This window comes from Rhinoderma darwinii, chromosome 4 (assembly GCF_050947455.1).
Source record: "Rhinoderma darwinii isolate aRhiDar2 chromosome 4, aRhiDar2.hap1, whole genome shotgun sequence".
NCBI lineage: Eukaryota > Metazoa > Chordata > Amphibia > Anura > Rhinodermatidae > Rhinoderma > Rhinoderma darwinii.
Window position 1 is genome coordinate 2,069,287 of NC_134690.1, and position 21,815 is coordinate 2,091,101.

At 36.8% G+C, this 21,815-nt stretch overlaps 35 non-coding genes across 35 annotated transcripts; all 35 read right to left on the minus strand.

The window, feature by feature from the left end:
• Positions 1 to 82: 82 nt before the first annotated feature.
• TRNAG-UCC (transfer RNA glycine (anticodon UCC)) lies at positions 83 to 154 on the minus strand. Its single transcript has one exon. It is a non-coding gene; the product is annotated as a tRNA-Gly (tRNA).
• A 420-nt stretch (positions 155 to 574) lies between these two features.
• TRNAG-UCC (transfer RNA glycine (anticodon UCC)) lies at positions 575 to 646 on the minus strand. The gene has a single exon. It is a non-coding gene; the product is annotated as a tRNA-Gly (tRNA).
• A 420-nt stretch (positions 647 to 1,066) lies between these two features.
• On the minus strand, positions 1,067 to 1,138 carry TRNAR-UCG (transfer RNA arginine (anticodon UCG)). Its single transcript has one exon. It is a non-coding gene; the product is annotated as a tRNA-Arg (tRNA).
• A 420-nt stretch (positions 1,139 to 1,558) lies between these two features.
• TRNAR-UCG (transfer RNA arginine (anticodon UCG)) lies at positions 1,559 to 1,630 on the minus strand. Its single transcript has one exon. It is a non-coding gene; the product is annotated as a tRNA-Arg (tRNA).
• A 420-nt stretch (positions 1,631 to 2,050) lies between these two features.
• Positions 2,051 to 2,122, minus strand: TRNAG-UCC (transfer RNA glycine (anticodon UCC)). The gene has a single exon. It is a non-coding gene; the product is annotated as a tRNA-Gly (tRNA).
• Positions 2,123 to 2,543: 421 nt separating this feature from the next.
• Positions 2,544 to 2,615, minus strand: TRNAG-UCC (transfer RNA glycine (anticodon UCC)). Its single transcript has one exon. It is a non-coding gene; the product is annotated as a tRNA-Gly (tRNA).
• A 422-nt stretch (positions 2,616 to 3,037) lies between these two features.
• Positions 3,038 to 3,109, minus strand: TRNAG-UCC (transfer RNA glycine (anticodon UCC)). Its single transcript has one exon. It is a non-coding gene; the product is annotated as a tRNA-Gly (tRNA).
• A 420-nt stretch (positions 3,110 to 3,529) lies between these two features.
• On the minus strand, positions 3,530 to 3,601 carry TRNAR-UCG (transfer RNA arginine (anticodon UCG)). The gene has a single exon. It is a non-coding gene; the product is annotated as a tRNA-Arg (tRNA).
• Positions 3,602 to 4,023: 422 nt separating this feature from the next.
• TRNAG-UCC (transfer RNA glycine (anticodon UCC)) lies at positions 4,024 to 4,095 on the minus strand. Its single transcript has one exon. It is a non-coding gene; the product is annotated as a tRNA-Gly (tRNA).
• A 420-nt stretch (positions 4,096 to 4,515) lies between these two features.
• On the minus strand, positions 4,516 to 4,587 carry TRNAR-UCG (transfer RNA arginine (anticodon UCG)). The gene has a single exon. It is a non-coding gene; the product is annotated as a tRNA-Arg (tRNA).
• Positions 4,588 to 5,008: 421 nt separating this feature from the next.
• On the minus strand, positions 5,009 to 5,080 carry TRNAG-UCC (transfer RNA glycine (anticodon UCC)). Its single transcript has one exon. It is a non-coding gene; the product is annotated as a tRNA-Gly (tRNA).
• Positions 5,081 to 5,502: 422 nt separating this feature from the next.
• On the minus strand, positions 5,503 to 5,574 carry TRNAG-UCC (transfer RNA glycine (anticodon UCC)). The gene has a single exon. It is a non-coding gene; the product is annotated as a tRNA-Gly (tRNA).
• Positions 5,575 to 5,996: 422 nt separating this feature from the next.
• On the minus strand, positions 5,997 to 6,068 carry TRNAG-UCC (transfer RNA glycine (anticodon UCC)). The gene has a single exon. It is a non-coding gene; the product is annotated as a tRNA-Gly (tRNA).
• Positions 6,069 to 7,972: 1,904 nt separating this feature from the next.
• TRNAG-UCC (transfer RNA glycine (anticodon UCC)) lies at positions 7,973 to 8,044 on the minus strand. The gene has a single exon. It is a non-coding gene; the product is annotated as a tRNA-Gly (tRNA).
• A 420-nt stretch (positions 8,045 to 8,464) lies between these two features.
• On the minus strand, positions 8,465 to 8,536 carry TRNAG-UCC (transfer RNA glycine (anticodon UCC)). The gene has a single exon. It is a non-coding gene; the product is annotated as a tRNA-Gly (tRNA).
• Positions 8,537 to 8,958: 422 nt separating this feature from the next.
• TRNAG-UCC (transfer RNA glycine (anticodon UCC)) lies at positions 8,959 to 9,030 on the minus strand. Its single transcript has one exon. It is a non-coding gene; the product is annotated as a tRNA-Gly (tRNA).
• A 915-nt stretch (positions 9,031 to 9,945) lies between these two features.
• On the minus strand, positions 9,946 to 10,017 carry TRNAG-UCC (transfer RNA glycine (anticodon UCC)). The gene has a single exon. It is a non-coding gene; the product is annotated as a tRNA-Gly (tRNA).
• Positions 10,018 to 10,439: 422 nt separating this feature from the next.
• On the minus strand, positions 10,440 to 10,511 carry TRNAG-UCC (transfer RNA glycine (anticodon UCC)). Its single transcript has one exon. It is a non-coding gene; the product is annotated as a tRNA-Gly (tRNA).
• Positions 10,512 to 10,933: 422 nt separating this feature from the next.
• TRNAG-UCC (transfer RNA glycine (anticodon UCC)) lies at positions 10,934 to 11,005 on the minus strand. The gene has a single exon. It is a non-coding gene; the product is annotated as a tRNA-Gly (tRNA).
• Positions 11,006 to 11,427: 422 nt separating this feature from the next.
• TRNAG-UCC (transfer RNA glycine (anticodon UCC)) lies at positions 11,428 to 11,499 on the minus strand. Its single transcript has one exon. It is a non-coding gene; the product is annotated as a tRNA-Gly (tRNA).
• Positions 11,500 to 11,921: 422 nt separating this feature from the next.
• On the minus strand, positions 11,922 to 11,993 carry TRNAG-UCC (transfer RNA glycine (anticodon UCC)). Its single transcript has one exon. It is a non-coding gene; the product is annotated as a tRNA-Gly (tRNA).
• Positions 11,994 to 12,415: 422 nt separating this feature from the next.
• TRNAG-UCC (transfer RNA glycine (anticodon UCC)) lies at positions 12,416 to 12,487 on the minus strand. Its single transcript has one exon. It is a non-coding gene; the product is annotated as a tRNA-Gly (tRNA).
• Positions 12,488 to 12,909: 422 nt separating this feature from the next.
• Positions 12,910 to 12,981, minus strand: TRNAG-UCC (transfer RNA glycine (anticodon UCC)). The gene has a single exon. It is a non-coding gene; the product is annotated as a tRNA-Gly (tRNA).
• A 421-nt stretch (positions 12,982 to 13,402) lies between these two features.
• Positions 13,403 to 13,474, minus strand: TRNAG-UCC (transfer RNA glycine (anticodon UCC)). Its single transcript has one exon. It is a non-coding gene; the product is annotated as a tRNA-Gly (tRNA).
• Positions 13,475 to 14,880: 1,406 nt separating this feature from the next.
• TRNAG-UCC (transfer RNA glycine (anticodon UCC)) lies at positions 14,881 to 14,952 on the minus strand. Its single transcript has one exon. It is a non-coding gene; the product is annotated as a tRNA-Gly (tRNA).
• A 913-nt stretch (positions 14,953 to 15,865) lies between these two features.
• On the minus strand, positions 15,866 to 15,937 carry TRNAG-UCC (transfer RNA glycine (anticodon UCC)). Its single transcript has one exon. It is a non-coding gene; the product is annotated as a tRNA-Gly (tRNA).
• Positions 15,938 to 16,357: 420 nt separating this feature from the next.
• On the minus strand, positions 16,358 to 16,429 carry TRNAG-UCC (transfer RNA glycine (anticodon UCC)). Its single transcript has one exon. It is a non-coding gene; the product is annotated as a tRNA-Gly (tRNA).
• Positions 16,430 to 16,850: 421 nt separating this feature from the next.
• On the minus strand, positions 16,851 to 16,922 carry TRNAG-UCC (transfer RNA glycine (anticodon UCC)). The gene has a single exon. It is a non-coding gene; the product is annotated as a tRNA-Gly (tRNA).
• Positions 16,923 to 17,343: 421 nt separating this feature from the next.
• TRNAG-UCC (transfer RNA glycine (anticodon UCC)) lies at positions 17,344 to 17,415 on the minus strand. Its single transcript has one exon. It is a non-coding gene; the product is annotated as a tRNA-Gly (tRNA).
• Positions 17,416 to 17,837: 422 nt separating this feature from the next.
• Positions 17,838 to 17,909, minus strand: TRNAG-UCC (transfer RNA glycine (anticodon UCC)). The gene has a single exon. It is a non-coding gene; the product is annotated as a tRNA-Gly (tRNA).
• Positions 17,910 to 18,331: 422 nt separating this feature from the next.
• TRNAG-UCC (transfer RNA glycine (anticodon UCC)) lies at positions 18,332 to 18,403 on the minus strand. Its single transcript has one exon. It is a non-coding gene; the product is annotated as a tRNA-Gly (tRNA).
• Positions 18,404 to 18,824: 421 nt separating this feature from the next.
• Positions 18,825 to 18,896, minus strand: TRNAG-UCC (transfer RNA glycine (anticodon UCC)). Its single transcript has one exon. It is a non-coding gene; the product is annotated as a tRNA-Gly (tRNA).
• A 421-nt stretch (positions 18,897 to 19,317) lies between these two features.
• TRNAG-UCC (transfer RNA glycine (anticodon UCC)) lies at positions 19,318 to 19,389 on the minus strand. The gene has a single exon. It is a non-coding gene; the product is annotated as a tRNA-Gly (tRNA).
• Positions 19,390 to 19,810: 421 nt separating this feature from the next.
• Positions 19,811 to 19,882, minus strand: TRNAG-UCC (transfer RNA glycine (anticodon UCC)). Its single transcript has one exon. It is a non-coding gene; the product is annotated as a tRNA-Gly (tRNA).
• Positions 19,883 to 21,289: 1,407 nt separating this feature from the next.
• Positions 21,290 to 21,361, minus strand: TRNAG-UCC (transfer RNA glycine (anticodon UCC)). Its single transcript has one exon. It is a non-coding gene; the product is annotated as a tRNA-Gly (tRNA).
• Positions 21,362 to 21,815: the final 454 nt, after the last annotated feature.

Consider the following 21,815-nt stretch of genomic DNA (forward strand, 5'->3'; position numbering starts at 1 on the left):
AGTACAAACAATGCAAGATCAGCAGAAGGATTTTCAGAGTTTGTTCACAAAAAGCTTAAAACAAAAAAAAATACCTATTTCATGCGTTGGCCGGGAATCGAACCCGGGTCAACTGCTTGGAAGGCAGCTATGCTCACCACTATACCACCAACGCCTACACTTTATAGTTTTTTTTGTGTATTTTCTCCGGCAGTTACTGCTTAATAGCGTGTCATGAAAGAAAGATCAGTATAATTGAATGCAGTAAGTGTTCACAAAAAGATTAAAAAACACAAAATACAAGAAATTATTTTACTTTTGCCACGGGTTCCAAAATTGGAAAATGAGCACAAGGGTTTGCAGAGAGTTTTACAAAAGTTTTAAAAATCACAAGTAGCGATTGCAGAACATGAAGCAGGGTTACCGTTTTGGAAGGCACCTTTACAAATCAATATAACACCAACACCTACAAAGCATCTCTACTTTTTCTGCGTTCTACGTTTCAGCTAAATTAGTACAAACAATGCAAGATCAGCAGAAGGATTTTCAGAGTTTGTTCACAAAAAGCTTAAAACAAAAAAAAATACCTATTTCTTGCGTTGGCCGGGAATCGAACCCGGGTCAACTGCTTGGAAGGCAGCTATGCTCACCACTATACCACCAACGCCTACACTTTATAGTTTTTTTTGTGTATTTTCTCCGGCAGTTACTGCTTAATAGCGTGTCATGAAAGAAAGATCAGTATAATTGAATGCAGTAAGTGTTCACAAAAAGATTAAAAAACACAAAATACAAGAAATTATTTTACTTTTGCCACGGGTTCCAAAATTGGAAAATGAGCACAAGGGTTTGCAGAGAGTTTTACAAAAGTTTTAAAAATCACAAGTAGCGATTGCAGAACATGAAGCAGGGTTACCGTTTTGGAAGGCACCTTTACAAATCAATATAACACCAACACCTACAAAGCATCTCTACTTTTTCTGCGTTCTACGTTTCAGCTAAATTAGTACAAACAATGCAAGATCAGCAGAAGGATTTTCAGAGTTTGTTCACAAAAAGCTTAAAACAAAAAAAAATACCTATTTCATGCGTTGGCCGGGAATCGAACCCGGACCAACTGCTTCGAAGGCAGCTATGCTCACCACTATACTACCAACTCCTACACTTTATAGTTTTTTTTGTGTATTTTCTCCGGCAGTTACTGCTTAATAGCGTGTCATGAAAGAAAGATCAGTATAATTGAATGCAGTAAGTGTTCACAAAAAGATTAAAAAACACAAAATACAAGAAATTATTTTACTTTTGCCACGGGTTCCAAAATTGGAAAATGAGCACAAGGGTTTGCAGAGAGTTTTACAAAAGTTTTAAAAATCACAAGTAGCGATTGCAGAACATGAAGCAGGGTTACCGTTTTGGAAGGCACCTTTACAAATCAATATAACACCAACACCTACAAAGCATCTCTACTTTTTCTGCGTTCTACGTTTCAGCTAAATTAGTACAAACAATGCAAGATCAGCAGAAGGATTTTCAGAGTTTGTTCACAAAAAGCTTAAAACAAAAAAAAATACCTATTTCATGCGTTGGCCGGGAATCGAACCCGGACCAACTGCTTCGAAGGCAGCTATGCTCACCACTATACTACCAACTCCTACACTTTATAGTTTTTTTTGTGTATTTTCTCCGGCAGTTACTGCTTAATAGCGTGTCATGAAAGAAAGATCAGTATAATTGAATGCAGTAAGTGTTCACAAAAAGATTAAAAAACACAAAATACAAGAAATTATTTTACTTTTGCCACGGGTTCCAAAATTGGAAAATGAGCACAAGGGTTTGCAGAGAGTTTTACAAAAGTTTTAAAAATCACAAGTAGCGATTGCAGAACATGAAGCAGGGTTACCGTTTTGGAAGGCACCTTTACAAATCAATATAACACCAACACCTACAAAGCATCTCTACTTTTTCTGCGTTCTACGTTTCAGCTAAATTAGTACAAACAATGCAAGATCAGCAGAAGGATTTTCAGAGTTTGTTCACAAAAAGCTTAAAACAAAAAAAAATACCTATTTCTTGCGTTGGCCGGGAATCGAACCCGGGTCAACTGCTTGGAAGGCAGCTATGCTCACCACTATACCACCAACGCCTACACTTTATAGTTTTTTTTGTGTATTTTCTCCGGCAGTTACTGCTTAATAGCGTGTCATGAAAGAAAGATCAGTATAATTGAATGCAGTAAGTGTTCACAAAAAGATTAAAAAACACAAAATACAAGAAATTATTTTACTTTTGCCACGGGTTCCAAAATTGGAAAATGAGCACAAGGGTTTGCAGAGAGTTTTACAAAAGTTTTAAAAATCACAAGTAGCGATTGCCAGAACATGAAGCAGGGTTACCGTTTTGGAAGGCACCTTTACAAATCAATATAACACCAACACCTACAAAGCATCTCTACTTTTTCTGCGTTCTACGTTTCAGCTAAATTAGTACAAACAATGCAAGATCAGCAGAAGGATTTTCAGAGTTTGTTCACAAAAAGCTTAAAACAAAAAAAAATACCTATTTCATGCGTTGGCCGGGAATCGAACCCGGGTCAACTGCTTGGAAGGCAGCTATGCTCACCACTATACCACCAACGCCTACACTTTATAGTTTTTTTTGTGTATTTTCTCCGGCAGTTACTGCTTAATAGCGTGTCATGAAAGAAAGATCAGTATAATTGAATGCAGTAAGTGTTCACAAAAAGATTAAAAAACACAAAATACAAGAAATTATTTTACTTTTGCCACGGGTTCCAAAATTGGAAAATGAGCACAAGGGTTTGCAGAGAGTTTTACGAAAGTTTTAAAAATCACAAGTAGCGATTGCCAGAACATGAAGCAGGGTTACCGTTTTGGAAGGCACCTTTACAAATCAATATAACACCAACACCTACAAAGCATCTCTACTTTTTCTGCGTTCTACGTTTCAGCTAAATTAGTACAAACAATGCAAGATCAGCAGAAGGATTTTCAGAGTTTGTTCACAAAAAGCTTAAAACAAAAAAAAAATACCTATTTCATGCGTTGGCCGGGAATCGAACCCGGGTCAACTGCTTGGAAGGCAGCTATGCTCACCACTATACCACCAACGCCTACACTTTATAGTTTTTTTTGTGTATTTTCTCCGGCAGTTACTGCTTAATAGCGTGTCATGAAAGAAAGATCAGTATAATTGAATGCAGTAAGTGTTCACAAAAAGATTAAAAAACACAAAATACAAGAAATTATTTTACTTTTGCCACGGGTTCCAAAATTGGAAAATGAGCACAAGGGTTTGCAGAGAGTTTTACAAAAGTTTTAAAAATCACAAGTAGCGATTGCAGAACATGAAGCAGGGTTACCGTTTTGGAAGGCACCTTTACAAATCAATATAACACCAACACCTACAAAGCATCTCTACTTTTTCTGCGTTCTACGTTTCAGCTAAATTAGTACAAACAATGCAAGATCAGCAGAAGGATTTTCAGAGTTTGTTCACAAAAAGCTTAAAACAAAAAAAAATACCTATTTCATGCGTTGGCCGGGAATCGAACCCGGACCAACTGCTTCGAAGGCAGCTATGCTCACCACTATACTACCAACGCCTACACTTTATAGTTTTTTTTGTGTATTTTCTCCGGCAGTTACTGCTTAATAGCGTGTCATGAAAGAAAGATCAGTATAATTGAATGCAGTAAGTGTTCACAAAAAGATTAAAAAACACAAAATACAAGAAATTATTTTACTTTTGCCACGGGTTCCAAAATTGGAAAATGAGCACAAGGGTTTGCAGAGAGTTTTACAAAAGTTTTAAAAATCACAAGTAGCGATTGCCAGAACATGAAGCAGGGTTACCGTTTTGGAAGGCACCTTTACAAATCAATATAACACCAACACCTACAAAGCATCTCTACTTTTTCTGCGTTCTACGTTTCAGCTAAATTAGTACAAACAATGCAAGATCAGCAGAAGGATTTTCAGAGTTTGTTCACAAAAAGCTTAAAACAAAAAAAAAATACCTATTTCATGCGTTGGCCGGGAATCGAACCCGGGTCAACTGCTTGGAAGGCAGCTATGCTCACCACTATACCACCAACGCCTACACTTTATAGTTTTTTTTGTGTATTTTCTCCGGCAGTTACTGCTTAATAGCGTGTCATGAAAGAAAGATCAGTATAATTGAATGCAGTAAGTGTTCACAAAAAGATTAAAAAACACAAAATACAAGAAATTATTTTACTTTTGCCACGGGTTCCAAAATTGGAAAATGAGCACAAGGGTTTGCAGAGAGTTTTACAAAAGTTTTAAAAATCACAAGTAGCGATTGCAGAACATGAAGCAGGGTTACCGTTTTGGAAGGCACCTTTACAAATCAATATAACACCAACACCTACAAAGCATCTCTACTTTTTCTGCGTTCTACGTTTCAGCTAAATTAGTACAAACAATGCAAGATCAGCAGAAGGATTTTCAGAGTTTGTTCACAAAAAGCTTAAAACAAAAAAAAATACCTATTTCATGCGTTGGCCGGGAATCGAACCCGGACCAACTGCTTCGAAGGCAGCTATGCTCACCACTATACTACCAACGCCTACACTTTATAGTTTTTTTTGTGTATTTTCTCCGGCAGTTACTGCTTAATAGCGTGTCATGAAAGAAAGATCAGTATAATTGAATGCAGTAAGTGTTCACAAAAAGATTAAAAAACACAAAATACAAGAAATTATTTTACTTTTGCCACGGGTTCCAAAATTGGAAAATGAGCACAAGGGTTTGCAGAGAGTTTTACAAAAGTTTTAAAAATCACAAGTAGCGATTGCCAGAACATGAAGCAGGGTTACCGTTTTGGAAGGCACCTTTACAAATCAATATAACACCAACACCTACAAAGCATCTCTACTTTTTCTGCGTTCTACGTTTCAGCTAAATTAGTACAAACAATGCAAGATCAGCAGAAGGATTTTCAGAGTTTGTTCACAAAAAGCTTAAAACAAAAAAAAATACCTATTTCATGCGTTGGCCGGGAATCGAACCCGGGTCAACTGCTTGGAAGGCAGCTATGCTCACCACTATACCACCAACGCCTACACTTTATAGTTTTTTTTGTGTATTTTCTCCGGCAGTTACTGCTTAATAGCGTGTCATGAAAGAAAGATCAGTATAATTGAATGCAGTAAGTGTTCACAAAAAGATTAAAAAACACAAAATACAAGAAATTATTTTACTTTTGCCACGGGTTCCAAAATTGGAAAATGAGCACAAGGGTTTGCAGAGAGTTTTACAAAAGTTTTAAAAATCACAAGTAGCGATTGCCAGAACATGAAGCAGGGTTACCGTTTTGGAAGGCACCTTTACAAATCAATATAACACCAACACCTACAAAGCATCTCTACTTTTTCTGCGTTCTACGTTTCAGCTAAATTAGTACAAACAATGCAAGATCAGCAGAAGGATTTTCAGAGTTTGTTCACAAAAAGCTTAAAACAAAAAAAAGATACCTATTTCATGCGTTGGCCGGGAATCGAACCCGGGTCAACTGCTTGGAAGGCAGCTATGCTCACCACTATACCACCAACGCCTACACTTTATAGTTTTTTTTGTGTAACTTCTCCGGCAGTAACTGCTTAATAGCGTGTCATGAATGAAAGATCAGTATAATTGAATGCAGTAAGTGTTCACAAAAAGATTAAAAAACACAAAATACAAGAAATTATTTTACTTTTGCCACGGGTTCCAAAATTGGAAAATGAGCACAAGGGTTTGCAGAGAGTTTTACAAAAGTTTTAAAAATCACAAGTAGCGATTGCCAGAACATGAAGCAGGGTTACCGTTTTGGAAGGCACCTTTACAAATCAATATAACACCAACACCTACAAAGCATCTCTACTTTTTCTGCGTTCTACGTTTCAGCTAAATTAGTACAAACAATGCAAGATCAGCAGAAGGATTTGCAGAGTTTGTTCACAAAAAGCTTAAAACAAAAAAAAAATACCTATTTCATGCGTTGGCCGGGAATCGAACCCGGGTCAACTGCTTGGAAGGCAGCTATGCTCACCACTATACCACCAACGCCTACACTTTATAGTTTTTTTTGTGTATTTTCTCCGGCAGTTACTGCTTAATAGCGTGTCATGAATGAAAGATCAGTATAATTGAATGCAGTAAGTGTTCACAAAAAGATTAAAAAACACAAAATACAAGAAATTATTTTACTTTTGCCACGGGTTCCAAAATTGGAAAATGAGCACAAGGGTTTGCAGAGAGTTTTACAAAAGTTTTAAAAATCACAAGTAGTGATTGCCAGAACATGAAGCAGGGTTACCGTTTTGGAAGGCACCTTTACAAATCAATATAACACCAACACCTACAAAGCATCTCTACTTTTTCTGCGTTCTACGTTTCAGCTAAATTAGTACAAACAATGCAAGATCAGCAGAAGGATTTGCAGAGTTTGTTCACAAAAAGCTTAAAACAAAAAAAAAATACCTATTTCATGCGTTGGCCGGGAATCGAACCCGGGTCAACTGCTTGGAAGGCAGCTATGCTCACCACTATACCATCAACGCCTACACTTTATAGTTTTTTTTGTGTATTTTCTCCGGCAGTTACTGCTTAATAGCGTGTCATGAATGAAAGATCAGTATAATTGAATGCAGTAAGTGTTCACAAAAAGATTAAAAAACACAAAATACAAGAAATTATTTTACTTTTGCCACGGGTTCCAAAATTGGAAAATGAGCACAAGGGTTTGCAGAGAGTTTTACAAAAGTTTTAAAAATCACAAGTAGTGATTGCCAGAACATGAAGCAGGGTTACCGTTTTGGAAGGCACCTTTACAAATCAATATAACACCAACACCTACAAAGCATCTCTACTTTTTCTGCGTTCTACGTTTCAGCTAAATTAGTACAAACAATGCAAGATCAGCAGAAGGATTTGCAGAGTTTGTTCACAAAAAGCTTAAAACAAAAAAAAAATACCTATTTCATGCGTTGGCCGGGAATCGAACCCGGGTCAACTGCTTGGAAGGCAGCTATGCTCACCACTATACCATCAACGCCTACATTTTATAGTTTTTTTTGTGTATTTTCTCCGGCAGTTACTGCTTAATAGCGTGTCATGAATGAAAGATCAGTATAATTGAATGCAGTAAGTGTTCACAAAAAGATTAAAAAACACAAAATACAAGAAATTATTTTACTTTTGCCACGGGTTCCAAAATTGGAAAATGAGCACAAGGGTTTGCAGAGAGTTTTACAAAAGTTTTAAAAATCACAAGTAGTGATTGCCAGAACATGAGGCAGGGTTACCGTTTTGGAAGGCACCTTTACAAATCAATATAACACCAACACCTACAAAGCATCTCTACTTTTTCTGCGTTCTACGTTTCAGCTAAATTAGTACAAACAATGCAAGATCAGCAGAAGGATTTGCAGAGTTTGTTCACAAAAAGCTTAAAACAAAAAAAAAATACCTATTTCATGCGTTGGCCGGGAATCGAACCCGGGTCAACTGCTTGGAAGGCAGCTATGCTCACCACTATACCATCAACGCCTACATTTTATAGTTTTTTTTGTGTATTTTCTCCGGCAGTTACTGCTTAATAGCGTGTCATGAATGAAAGATCAGTATAATTGAATGCAGTAAGTGTTCACAAAAAGATTAAAAAACACAAAATACAAGAAATTATTTTACTTTTGCCACGGGTTCCAAAATTGGAAAATGAGCACAAGGGTTTGCAGAGAGTTTTACAAAAGTTTTAAAAATCACAAGTAGTGATTGCCAGAACATGAGGCAGGGTTACCGTTTTGGAAGGCACCTTTACAAATCAATATAACACCAACACCTACAAAGCATCTCTACTTTTTCTGCGTTCTACGTTTCAGCTAAATTAGTACAAACAATGCAAGATCAGCAGAAGGATTTTCAGAGTTTGTTCACAAAAAGCTTAAAACAAAAAAAAAATACCTATTTCATGCGTTGGCCGGGAATCGAACCCGGGTCAACTGCTTGGAAGGCAGCTATGCTCACCACTATACCACCAACGCCTACACTTTATAGTTTTTTTGTGTATTTTCTCCGGCAGTTACTGCTTAATAGCGTGTCATGAATGAAAGATCAGTATAATTGAATGCAGTAAGTGTTCACAAAAAGATTAAAAAACACAAAATACAAGAAATTATTTTACTTTTGCCACGGGTTCCAAAATTGGAAAATGAGCACAAGGGTTTGCAGAGAGTTTTACAAAAGTTTTAAAAATCACAAGTAGTGATTGCCAGAACATGAAGCAGGGTTACCGTTTTGGAAGGCACCTTTACAAATCAATATAACACCAACACCTACAAAGCATCTCTACTTTTTCTGCGTTCTACGTTTCAGCTAAATTAGTACAAACAATGCAAGATCAGCAGAAGGATTTTCAGAGTTTGTTCACAAAAAGCTTAAAACAAAAAAAAATACCTATTTCATGCGTTGGCCGGGAATCGAACCCGGGTCAACTGCTTGGAAGGCAGCTATGCTCACCACTATACCACCAACGCCTACATTTTATAGTTTTTTTTGTGTATTTTCTCCGGCAGTTACTGCTTAATAGCGTGTCATGAATGAAAGATCAGTATAATTGAATGCAGTAAGTGTTCACAAAAAGATTAAAAAACACAAAATACAAGAAATTATTTTACTTTTGCCACGGGTTCCAAAATTGGAAAATGAGCACAAGGGTTTGCAGAGAGTTTTACAAAAGTTTTAAAAATCACAAGTAGTGATTGCCAGAACATGAGGCAGGGTTACCGTTTTGGAAGGCACCTTTACAAATCAATATAACACCAACACCTACAAAGCATCTCTACTTTTTCTGCGTTCTACGTTTCAGCTAAATTAGTACAAACAATGCAAGATCAGCAGAAGGATTTTCAGAGTTTGTTCACAAAAAGCTTAAAACAAAAAAAAAATACCTATTTCATGCGTTGGCCGGGAATCGAACCCGGGTCAACTGCTTGGAAGGCAGCTATGCTCACCACTATACCACCAACGCCTACACTTTATAGTTTTTTTGTGTATTTTCTCCGGCAGTTACTGCTTAATAGCGTGTCATGAATGAAAGATCAGTATAATTGAATGCAGTAAGTGTTCACAAAAAGATTAAAAAACACAAAATACAAGAAATTATTTTACTTTTGCCACGGGTTCCAAAATTGGAAAATGAGCACAAGGGTTTGCAGAGAGTTTTACAAAAGTTTTAAAAATCACAAGTAGTGATTGCCAGAACATGAAGCAGGGTTACCGTTTTGGAAGGCACCTTTACAAATCAATATAACACCAACACCTACAAAGCATCTCTACTTTTTCTGCGTTCTACGTTTCAGCTAAATTAGTACAAACAATGCAAGATCAGCAGAAGGATTTTCAGAGTTTGTTCACAAAAAGCTTAAAACAAAAAAAAAATACCTATTTCATGCGTTGGCCAGGAATCGAACCCGGGTCAACTGCTTGGAAGGCAGCTATGCTCACCACTATACCACCAACGCCTACACTTTATAGTTTTTTTTGTGTAACTTCTCCGGCAGTTACTGCTTAATAGCGTGTCATGAATGAAAGATCAGTATAATTGAATGCAGTAAGTGTTCACAAAAAGATTAAAAAACACAAAATACAAGAAATTATTTTACTTTTGCCACGGGTTCCAAAATTGGAAAATGAGCACAAGGGTTTGCAGAGAGTTTTACAAAAGTTTTAAAAATCACAAGTAGTGATTGCCAGAACATGAGGCAGGGTTACCGTTTTGGAAGGCACCTTTACAAATCAATATAACACCAACACCTACAAAGCATCTCTACTTTTTCTGCGTTCTACGTTTCAGCTAAATTAGTACAAACAATGCAAGATCAGCAGAAGGATTTTCAGAGTTTGTTCACAAAAAGCTTAAAACAAAAAAAAAATACCTATTTCATGCGTTGGCCGGGAATCGAACCCGGGTCAACTGCTTGGAAGGCAGCTATGCTCACCACTATACCACCAACGCCTACACTTTATAGTTTTTTTTGTGTAACTTCTCCGGCAGTTACTGCTTAATAGCGTGTCATGAATGAAAGATCAGTATAATTGAATGCAGTAAGTGTTCACAAAAAGATTAAAAAACACAAAATACAAGAAATTATTTTACTTTTGCCACGGGTTCCAAAATTGGAAAATGAGCACAAGGGTTTGCAGAGAGTTTTATAAAAGTTTTAAAAATCACAAGTAGTGATTGCCAGAACATGAGGCAGGGTTACCGTTTTGGAAGGCACCTTTACAAATCAATATAACACCAACACCTACAAAGCATCTCTACTTTTTCTGCGTTCTACGTTTCAGCTAAATTAGTACAAACAATGCAAGATCAGCAGAAGGATTTTCAGAGTTTGTTCACAAAAAGCTTAAAACAAAAAAAAAATACCTATTTCATGCGTTGGCCGGGAATCGAACCCGGGTCAACTGCTTGGAAGGCAGCTATGCTCACCACTATACCACCAACGCCTACACTTTATAGTTTTTTTTGTGTAACTTCTCCGGCAGTTACTGCTTAATAGCGTGTCATGAATGAAAGATCAGTATAATTGAATGCAGTAAGTGTTCACAAAAAGATTAAAAAACACAAAATACAAGAAATTATTTTACTTTTGCCACGGGTTCCAAAATTGGAAAATGAGCACAAGGGTTTGCAGAGAGTTTTACAAAAGTTTTAAAAATCACAAGTAGTGATTGCCAGAACATGAGGCAGGGTTACCGTTTTGGAAGGCACCTTTACAAATCAATATAACACCAACACCTACAAAGCATCTCTACTTTTTCTGCGTTCTACGTTTCAGCTAAATTAGTACAAACAATGCAAGATCAGCAGAAGGATTTTCAGAGTTTGTTCACAAAAAGCTTAAAACAAAAAAAAAATACCTATTTCATGCGTTGGCCGGGAATCGAACCCGGGTCAACTGCTTGGAAGGCAGCTATGCTCACCACTATACCACCAACGCCTACACTTTATAGTTTTTTTTGTGTAACTTCTCCGGCAGTTACTGCTTAATAGCGTGTCATGAATGAAAGATCAGTATAATTGAATGCAGTAAGTGTTCACAAAAAGATTAAAAAACACAAAATACAAGAAATTATTTTACTTTTGCCACGGGTTCCAAAATTGGAAAATGAGCACAAGGGTTTGCAGAGAGTTTTATAAAAGTTTTAAAAATCACAAGTAGTGATTGCCAGAACATGAGGCAGGGTTACCGTTTTGGAAGGCACCTTTACAAATCAATATAACACCAACACCTACAAAGCATCTCTACTTTTTCTGCGTTCTACGTTTCAGCTAAATTAGTACAAACAATGCAAGATCAGCAGAAGGATTTTCAGAGTTTGTTCACAAAAAGCTTAAAACAAAAAAAAAATACCTATTTCATGCGTTGGCCGGGAATCGAACCCGGGTCAACTGCTTGGAAGGCAGCTATGCTCACCACTATACCACCAACGCCTACACTTTATAGTTTTTTTTGTGTAACTTCTCCGGCAGTTACTGCTTAATAGCGTGTCATGAATGAAAGATCAGTATAATTGAATGCAGTAAGTGTTCACAAAAAGATTAAAAAACACAAAATACAAGAAATTATTTTACTTTTGCCACGGGTTCCAAAATTGGAAAATGAGCACAAGGGTTTGCAGAGAGTTTTACAAAAGTTTTAAAAATCACAAGTAGTGATTGCCAGAACATGAGGCAGGGTTACCGTTTTGGAAGGCACCTTTACAAATCAATATAACACCAACACCTACAAAGCATCTCTACTTTTTCTGCGTTCTACGTTTCAGCTAAATTAGTACAAACAATGCAAGATCAGCAGAAGGATTTTCAGAGTTTGTTCACAAAAAGCTTAAAACAAAAAAAAAATACCTATTTCATGCGTTGGCCGGGAATCGAACCCAGGTCAACTGCTTGGAAGGCAGCTATGCTCACCACTATACCACCAACGCCTACACTTTATAGTTTTTTTTGTGTAACTTCTCCGGCAGTTACTGCTTAATAGCGTGTCATGAATGAAAGATCAGTATAATTGAATGCAGTAAGTGTTCACAAAAAGATTAAAAAACACAAAATACAAGAAATTATTTTACTTTTGCCACGGGTTCCAAAATTGGAAAATGAGCACAAGGGTTTGCAGAGAGTTTTACAAAAGTTTTAAAAATCACAAGTAGTGATTGCCAGAACATGAGGCAGGGTTACCGTTTTGGAAGGCACCTTTACAAATCAATATAACACCAACACCTACAAAGCATCTCTACTTTTTCTGCGTTCTACGTTTCAGCTAAATTAGTACAAACAATGCAAGATCAGCAGAAGGATTTTCAGAGTTTGTTCACAAAAAGCTTAAAACAAAAAAAAAATACCTATTTCATGCGTTGGCCGGGAATCGAACCCGGGTCAACTGCTTGGAAGGCAGCTATGCTCACCACTATACCACCAACGCCTACACTTTATAGTTTTTTTTGTGTAACTTCTCCGGCAGTTACTGCTTAATAGCGTGTCATGAATGAAAGATCAGTATAATTGAATGCAGTAAGTGTTCACAAAAAGATTAAAAAACACAAAATACAAGAAATTATTTTACTTTTGCCACGGGTTCCAAAATTGGAAAATGAGCACAAGGGTTTGCAGAGAGTTTTACAAAAGTTTTAAAAATCACAAGTAGTGATTGCCAGAACATGAGGCAGGGTTACCGTTTTGGAAGGCACCTTTACAAATCAATATAACACCAACACCTACAAAGCATCTCTACTTTTTCTGCGTTCTACGTTTCAGCTAAATTAGTACAAACAATGCAAGATCAGCAGAAGGATTTTCAGAGTTTGTTCACAAAAAGCTTAAAACAAAAAAAAAATACCTATTTCATGCGTTGGCCGGGAATCGAACCCGGGTCAACTGCTTGGAAGGCAGCTATGCTCACCACTATACCACCAACGCCTACACTTTATAGTTTTTTTTGTGTATTTTCTCCGGCAGTTACTGCTTAATAGCGTGTCATGAAAGAAAGATCAGTATAATTGAATGCAGTAAGTGTTCACAAAAAGATTAAAAAACACAAAATACAAGAAATTATTTTACTTTTGCCACGGGTTCCAAAATTGGAAAATGAGCACAAGGGTTTGCAGAGAGTTTTACAAAAGTTTTAAAAATCACAAGTAGTGATTGCCAGAACATGAGGCAGGGTTACCGTTTTGGAAGGCACCTTTACAAATCAATATAACACCAACACCTACAAAGCATCTCTACTTTTTCTGCGTTCTACGTTTCAGCTAAATTAGTACAAACAATGCAAGATCAGCAGAAGGATTTTCAGAGTTTGTTCACAAAAAGCTTAAAACAAAAAAAAATACCTATTTCATGCGTTGGCCGGGAATCGAACCCGGGTCAACTGCTTGGAAGGCAGCTATGCTCACCACTATACCACCAACGCCTACACTTTATAGTTTTTTTTGTGTATTTTCTCCGGCAGTTACTGCTTAATAGCGTGTCATGAAAGAAAGATCAGTATAATTGAATGCAGTAAGTGTTCACAAAAAGATTAAAAAACACAAAATACAAGAAATTATTTTACTTTTGCCACGGGTTCCAAAATTGGAAAATGAGCACAAGGGTTTGCAGAGAGTTTTACAAAAGTTTTAAAAATCACAAGTAGCGATTGCCAGAACATGAAGCAGGGTTACCGTTTTGGAAGGCACCTTTACAAATCAATATAACACCAACACCTATAAAGCATCTCTACTTTTTCTGCGTTCTACGTTTCAGCTAAATTAGTACAAACAATGCAAGATCAGCAGAAGGATTTTCAGAGTTTGTTCACAAAAAGCTTAAAACAAAAAAAAATACCTATTTCATGCGTTGGCCAGGAATCGAACCCGGGTCAACTGCTTGGAAGGCAGCTATGCTCACCACTATACCACCAACGCCTACACTTTATAGTTTTTTTTGTGTAACTTCTCCGGCAGTAACTGCTTAATAGCGTGTCATGAATGAAAGATCAGTATAATTGAATGCAGTAAGTGTTCACAAAAAGATTAAAAAACACAAAATACAAGAAATTATTTTACTTTTGCCACGGGTTCCAAAATTGGAAAATGAGCACAAGGGTTTGCAGAGAGTTTTACAAAAGTTTTAAAAATCACAAGTAGCGATTGCCAGAACATGAAGCAGGGTTACCGTTTTGGAAGGCACCTTTACAAATCAATATAACACCAACACCTACAAAGCATCTCTACTTTTTCTGCGTTCTACGTTTCAGCTAAATTAGTACAAACAATGCAAGATCAGCAGAAGGATTTTCAGAGTTTGTTCACAAAAAGCTTAAAACAAAAAAAAATACCTATTTCATGCGTTGGCCGGGAATCAAACCCGGGTCAACTGCTTGGAAGGCAGCTATGCTCACCACTATACCACCAACGCCTACACTTTATAGTTTTTTTTGTGTATTTTCTCCGGCAGTTACTGCTTAATAGCGTGTCATGAAAGAAAGATCAGTATAATTGAATGCAGTAAGTGTTCACAAAAAGATTAAAAAACACAAAATACAAGAAATTATTTTACTTTTGCCACGGGTTCCAAAATTGGAAAATGAGCACAAGGGTTTGCAGAGAGTTTTACAAAAGTTTTAAAAATCACAAGTAGCGATTGCCAGAACATGAAGCAGGGTTACCGTTTTGGAAGGCACCTTTACAAATCAATATAACACCAACACCTACAAAGCATCTCTACTTTTTCTGCGTTCTACGTTTCAGCTAAATTAGTACAAACAATGCAAGATCAGCAGAAGGATTTTCAGAGTTTGTTCACAAAAAGCTTAAAACAAAAAAAATACCTATTTCATGCGTTGGCCGGGAATCGAACCCGGGTCAACTGCATGGAAGGCAGCTATGCTCACCACTATACCACCAACGCCTACACTTTATAGTTTTTTTTGTGTATTTTCTCCGGCAGTTACTGCTTAATAGCGTGTCATGAAAGAAAGATCAGTATAATTGAATGCAGTAAGTGTTCACAAAAAGATTAAAAAACACAAAATACAAGAAATTATTTTACTTTTGCCACGGGTTCCAAAATTGGAAAATGAGCACAAGGGTTTGCAGAGAGTTTTACAAAAGTTTTAAAAATCACAAGTAGCGATTGCCAGAACATGAAGCAGGGTTACCGTTTTGGAAGGCACCTTTACAAATCAATATAACACCAACACCTATAAAGCATCTCTACTTTTTCTGCGTTCTACGTTTCAGCTAAATTAGTACAAACAATGCAAGATCAGCAGAAGGATTTTCAGAGTTTGTTCACAAAAAGCTTAAAACAAAAAAAATACCTATTTCATGCGTTGGCCAGGAATCGAACCCGGGTCAACTGCTTGGAAGGCAGCTATGCTCACCACTATACCACCAACGCCTACACTTTATAGTTTTTTTTGTGTAACTTCTCCGGCAGTAACTGCTTAATAGCGTGTCATGAATGAAAGATCAGTATAATTGAATGCAGTAAGTGTTCACAAAAAGATTAAAAAACACAAAATACAAGAAATTATTTTACTTTTGCCACGGGTTCCAAAATTGGAAAATGAGCACAAGGGTTTGCAGAGAGTTTTACAAAAGTTTTAAAAATCACAAGTAGCGATTGCCAGAACATGAAGCAGGGTTACCGTTTTGGAAGGCACCTTTACAAATCAATATAACACCAACACCTACAAAGCATCTCTACTTTTTCTGCGTTCTACGTTTCAGCTAAATTAGTACAAACAATGCAAGATCAGCAGAAGGATTTTCAGAGTTTGTTCACAAAAAGCTTAAAACAAAAAAAAATACCTATTTCATGCGTTGGCCGGGAATCGAACCCGGGTCAACTGCTTGGAAGGCAGCTATGCTCACCACTATACCACCAACGCCTACACTTTATAGTTTTTTTTGTGTATTTTCTCCGGCAGTTACTGCTTAATAGCGTGTCATGAAAGAAAGATCAGTATAATTGAATGCAGTAAGTGTTCACAAAAAGATTAAAAAACACAAAATACAAGAAATTATTTTACTTTTGCCACGGGTTCCAAAATTGGAAAATGAGCACAAGGGTTTGCAGAGAGTTTTACAAAAGTTTTAAAAATCACAAGTAGCGATTGCCAGAACATGAAGCAGGGTTACCGTTTTGGAAGGCACCTTTACAAATCAATATAACACCAACACCTACAAAGCATCTCTACTTTTTCTGCGTTCTACGTTTCAGCTAAATTAGTACAAACAATGCAAGATCAGCAGAAGGATTTTCAGAGTTTGTTCACAAAAAGCTTAAAACAAAAAAAATACCTATTTCATGTGTTGGCCGGGAATCGAACCCGGGTCAACTGCTTGGAAGGCAGCTATGCTCACCACTATACCACCAACGCCTACACTTTATAGTTTTTTTTGTGTATTTTCTCCGGCAGTTACTGCTTAATAGCGTGTCATGAAAGAAAGATCAGTATAATTGAATGCAGTAAGTGTTCACAAAAAGATTAAAAAACACAAAATACAAGAAATTATTTTACTTTTGCCACGGGTTCCAAAATTGGAAAATGAGCACAAGGGTTTGCAGAGAGTTTTACAAAAGTTTTAAAAATCACAAGTAGCGATTGCCAGAACATGAAGCAGGGTTACCGTTTTGGAAGGCACCTTTACAAATCAATATAACACCAACACCTACAAAGCATCTCTACTTTTTCTGCGTTCTACGTTTCAGCTAAATTAGTACAAACAATGCAAGATCAGCAGAAGGATTTTCAGAGTTTGTTCACAAAAAGCTTAAAACAAAAAAAAATACCTATTTCATGCGTTGGCCGGGAATCGAACCCGGGTCAACTGCTTGGAAGGCAGCTATGCTCACCACTATACCACCAACGCCTACACTTTATAGTTTTTTTTGTGTATTTTCTCCGGCAGTTACTGCTTAATAGCGTGTCATGAAAGAAAGATCAGTATAATTGAATGCAGTAAGTGTTCACAAAAAGATTAAAAAACACAAAATACAAGAAATTATTTTACTTTTGCCACGGGTTCCAAAATTGGAAAATGAGCACAAGGGTTTGCAGAGAGTTTTACAAAAGTTTTAAAAATCACAAGTAGTGATTGCCAGAACATGAAGCAGGGTTACCGTTTTGGAAGGCACCTTTACAAATCAATATAACACCAACACCTACAAAGCATCTCTACTTTTTCTGCGTTCTACGTTTCAGCTAAATTAGTACAAACAATGCAAGATCAGCAGAAGGATTTTCAGAGTTTGTTCACAAAAAGCTTAAAACAAAAAAAAATACCTATTTCATGCGTTGGCCGGGAATCGAACCCGGGTCAACTGCTTGGAAGGCAGCTATGCTCACCACTATACCACCAACGCCTACACTTTATAGTTTTTTTTGTGTAACTTCTCCGGCAGTTACTGCTTAATAGCGTGTCATGAATGAAAGATCAGTATAATTGAATGCAGTAAGTGTTCACAAAAAGATTAAAAAACACAAAATACAAGAAATTATTTTACTTTTGCCACGGGTTCCAAAATTGGAAAATGAGCACAAGGGTTTGCAGAGAGTTTTACAAAAGTTTTAAAAATCACAAGTAGTGATTGCCAGAACATGAGGCAGGGTTACCGTTTTGGAAGGCACCTTTACAAATCAATATAACACCAACACCTACAAAGCATCTCTACTTTTTCTGCGTTCTACGTTTCAGCTAAATTAGTACAAACAATGCAAGATCAGCAGAAGGATTTTCAGAGTTTGTTCACAAAAAGCTTAAAACAAAAAAAAAATACCTATTTCATGCGTTGGCCGGGAATCGAACCCAGGTCAACTGCTTGGAAGGCAGCTATGCTCACCACTATACCACCAACGCCTACACTTTATAGTTTTTTTTGTGTAACTTCTCCGGCAGTTACTGCTTAATAGCGTGTCATGAATGAAAGATCAGTATAATTGAATGCAGTAAGTGTTCACAAAAAGATTAAAAAACACAAAATACAAGAAATTATTTTACTTTTGCCACGGGTTCCAAAATTGGAAAATGAGCACAAGGGTTTGCAGAGAGTTTTACAAAAGTTTTAAAAATCACAAGTAGTGATTGCCAGAACATGAGGCAGGGTTACCGTTTTGGAAGGCACCTTTACAAATCAATATAACACCAACACCTACAAAGCATCTCTACTTTTTCTGCGTTCTACGTTTCAGCTAAATTAGTACAAACAATGCAAGATCAGCAGAAGGATTTTCAGAGTTTGTTCACAAAAAGCTTAAAACAAAAAAAAAATACCTATTTCATGCGTTGGCCGGGAATCGAACCCGGGTCAACTGCTTGGAAGGCAGCTATGCTCACCACTATACCACCAACGCCTACACTTTATAGTTTTTTTTGTGTAACTTCTCCGGCAGTTACTGCTTAATAGCGTGTCATGAATGAAAGATCAGTATAATTGAATGCAGTAAGTGTTCACAAAAAGATTAAAAAACACAAAATACAAGAAATTATTTTACTTTTGCCACGGGTTCCAAAATTGGAAAATGAGCACAAGGGTTTGCAGAGAGTTTTACAAAAGTTTTAAAAATCACAAGTAGTGATTGCCAGAACATGAGGCAGGGTTACCGTTTTGGAAGGCACCTTTACAAATCAATATAACACCAACACCTACAAAGCATCTCTACTTTTTCTGCGTTCTACGTTTCAGCTAAATTAGTACAAACAATGCAAGATCAGCAGAAGGATTTTCAGAGTTTGTTCACAAAAAGCTTAAAACAAAAAAAAATACCTATTTCATGCGTTGGCCGGGAATCGAACCCGGGTCAACTGCTTGGAAGGCAGCTATGCTCACCACTATACCACCAACGCCTACACTTTATAGTTTTTTTTGTGTATTTTCTCCGGCAGTTACTGCTTAATAGCGTGTCATGAAAGAAAGATCAGTATAATTGAATGCAGTAAGTGTTCACAAAAAGATTAAAAAACACAAAATACAAGAAATTATTTTACTTTTGCCACGGGTTCCAAAATTGGAAAATGAGCACAAGGGTTTGCAGAGAGTTTTACAAAAGTTTTAAAAATCACAAGTAGTGATTGCCAGAACATGAGGCAGGGTTACCGTTTTGGAAGGCACCTTTACAAATCAATATAACACCAACACCTACAAAGCATCTCTACTTTTTCTGCGTTCTACGTTTCAGCTAAATTAGTACAAACAATGCAAGATCAGCAGAAGGATTTTCAGAGTTTGTTCACAAAAAGCTTAAAACAAAAAAAAATACCTATTTCATGCGTTGGCCGGGAATCGAACCCGGGTCAACTGCTTGGAAGGCAGCTATGCTCACCACTATACCACCAACGCCTACACTTTATAGTTTTTTTTGTGTAACTTCTCCGGCAGTAACTGCTTAATAGCGTGTCATGAATGAAAGATCAGTATAATTGAATGCAGTAAGTGTTCACAAAAAGATTAAAAAACACAAAATACAAGAAATTATTTTACTTTTGCCACGGGTTCCAAAATTGGAAAATGAGCACAAGGGTTTGCAGAGAGTTTTACAAAAGTTTTAAAAATCACAAGTAGCGATTGCCAGAACATGAAGCAGGGTTACCGTTTTGGAAGGCACCTTTACAAATCAATATAACACCAACACCTACAAAGCATCTCTACTTTTTCTGCGTTCTACGTTTCAGCTAAATTAGTACAAACAATGCAAGATCAGCAGAAGGATTTTCAGAGTTTGTTCACAAAAAGCTTAAAACAAAAAAAAATACCTATTTCATGCGTTGGCCGGGAATCGAACCCGGGTCAACTGCTTGGAAGGCAGCTATGCTCACCACTATACCACCAACGCCTACACTTTATAGTTTTTTTTGTGTATTTTCTCCGGCAGTTACTGCTTAATAGCGTGTCATGAAAGAAAGATCAGTATAATTGAATGCAGTAAGTGTTCACAAAAAGATTAAAAAACACAAAATACAAGAAATTATTTTACTTTTGCCACGGGTTCCAAAATTGGAAAATGAGCACAAGGGTTTGCAGAGAGTTTTACAAAAGTTTTAAAAATCACAAGTAGCGATTGCCAGAACATGAAGCAGGGTTACCGTTTTGGAAGGCACCTTTACAAATCAATATAACACCAACACCTATAAAGCATCTCTACTTTTTCTGCGTTCTACGTTTCAGCTAAATTAGTACAAACAATGCAAGATCAGCAGAAGGATTTTCAGAGTTTGTTCACAAAAAGCTTAAAACAAAAAAAAATACCTATTTCATGCGTTGGCCAGGAATCGAACCCGGGTCAACTGCTTGGAAGGCAGCTATGCTCACCACTATACCACCAACGCCTACACTTTATAGTTTTTTTTGTGTAACTTCTCCGGCAGTAACTGCTTAATAGCGTGTCATGAATGAAAGATCAGTATAATTGAATGCAGTAAGTGTTCACAAAAAGATTAAAAAACACAAAATACAAGAAATTATTTTACTTTTGCCACGGGTTCCAAAATTGGAAAATGAGCACAAGGGTTTGCAGAGAGTTTTACAAAAGTTTTAAAAATCACAAGTAGCGATTGCCAGAACATGAAGCAGGGTTACCGTTTTGGAAGGCACCTTTACAAATCAATATAACACCAACACCTACAAAGCATCTCTACTTTTTCTGCGTTCTACGTTTCAGCTAAATTAGTACAAACAATGCAAGATCAGCAGAAGGATTTTCAGAGTTTGTTCACAAAAAGCTTAAAACAAAAAAAAATACCTATTTCATGCGTTGGCCGGGAATCAAACCCGGGTCAACTGCTTGGAAGGCAGCTATGCTCACCACTATACCACCAACGCCTACACTTTATAGTTTTTTTTGTGTATTTTCTCCGGCAGTTACTGCTTAATAGCGTGTCATGAAAGAAAGATCAGTATAATTGAATGCAGTAAGTGTTCACAAAAAGATTAAAAAACACAAAATACAAGAAATTATTTTACTTTTGCCACGGGTTCCAAAATTGGAAAATGAGCACAAGGGTTTGCAGAGAGTTTTACAAAAGTTTTAAAAATCACAAGTAGCGATTGCCAGAACATGAAGCAGGGTTACCGTTTTGGAAGGCACCTTTACAAATCAATATAACACCAACACCTACAAAGCATCTCTACTTTTTCTGCGTTCTACGTTTCAGCTAAATTAGTACAAACAATGCAAGATCAGCAGAAGGATTTTCAGAGTTTGTTCACAAAAAGCTTAAAACAAAAAAAAATACCTATTTCATGCGTTGGCCGGGAATCGAACCCGGGTCAACTGCATGGAAAGCAGCTATGCTCACCACTATACCACCAACGCCTACACTTTATAGTTTTTTTTGTGTATTTTCTCCGGCAGTTACTGCTTAATAGCGTGTCATGAAAGAAAGATCAGTATAATTGAATGCAGTAAGTGTTCACAAAAAGATTAAAAAACACAAAATACAAGAAATTATTTTACTTTTGCCACGGGTTCCAAAATTGGAAAATGAGCACAAGGGTTTGCAGAGAGTTTTACAAAAGTTTTAAAAATCACAAGTAGCGATTGCCAGAACATGAAGCAGGGTTACCGTTTTGGAAGGCACCTTTACAAATCAATATAACACCAACACCTATAAAGCATCTCTACTTTTTCTGCGTTCTACGTTTCAGCTAAATTAGTACAAACAATGCAAGATCAGCAGAAGGATTTTCAGAGTTTGTTCACAAAAAGCTTAAAACAAAAAAAAATACCTATTTCATGCGTTGGCCAGGAATCGAACCCGGGTCAACTG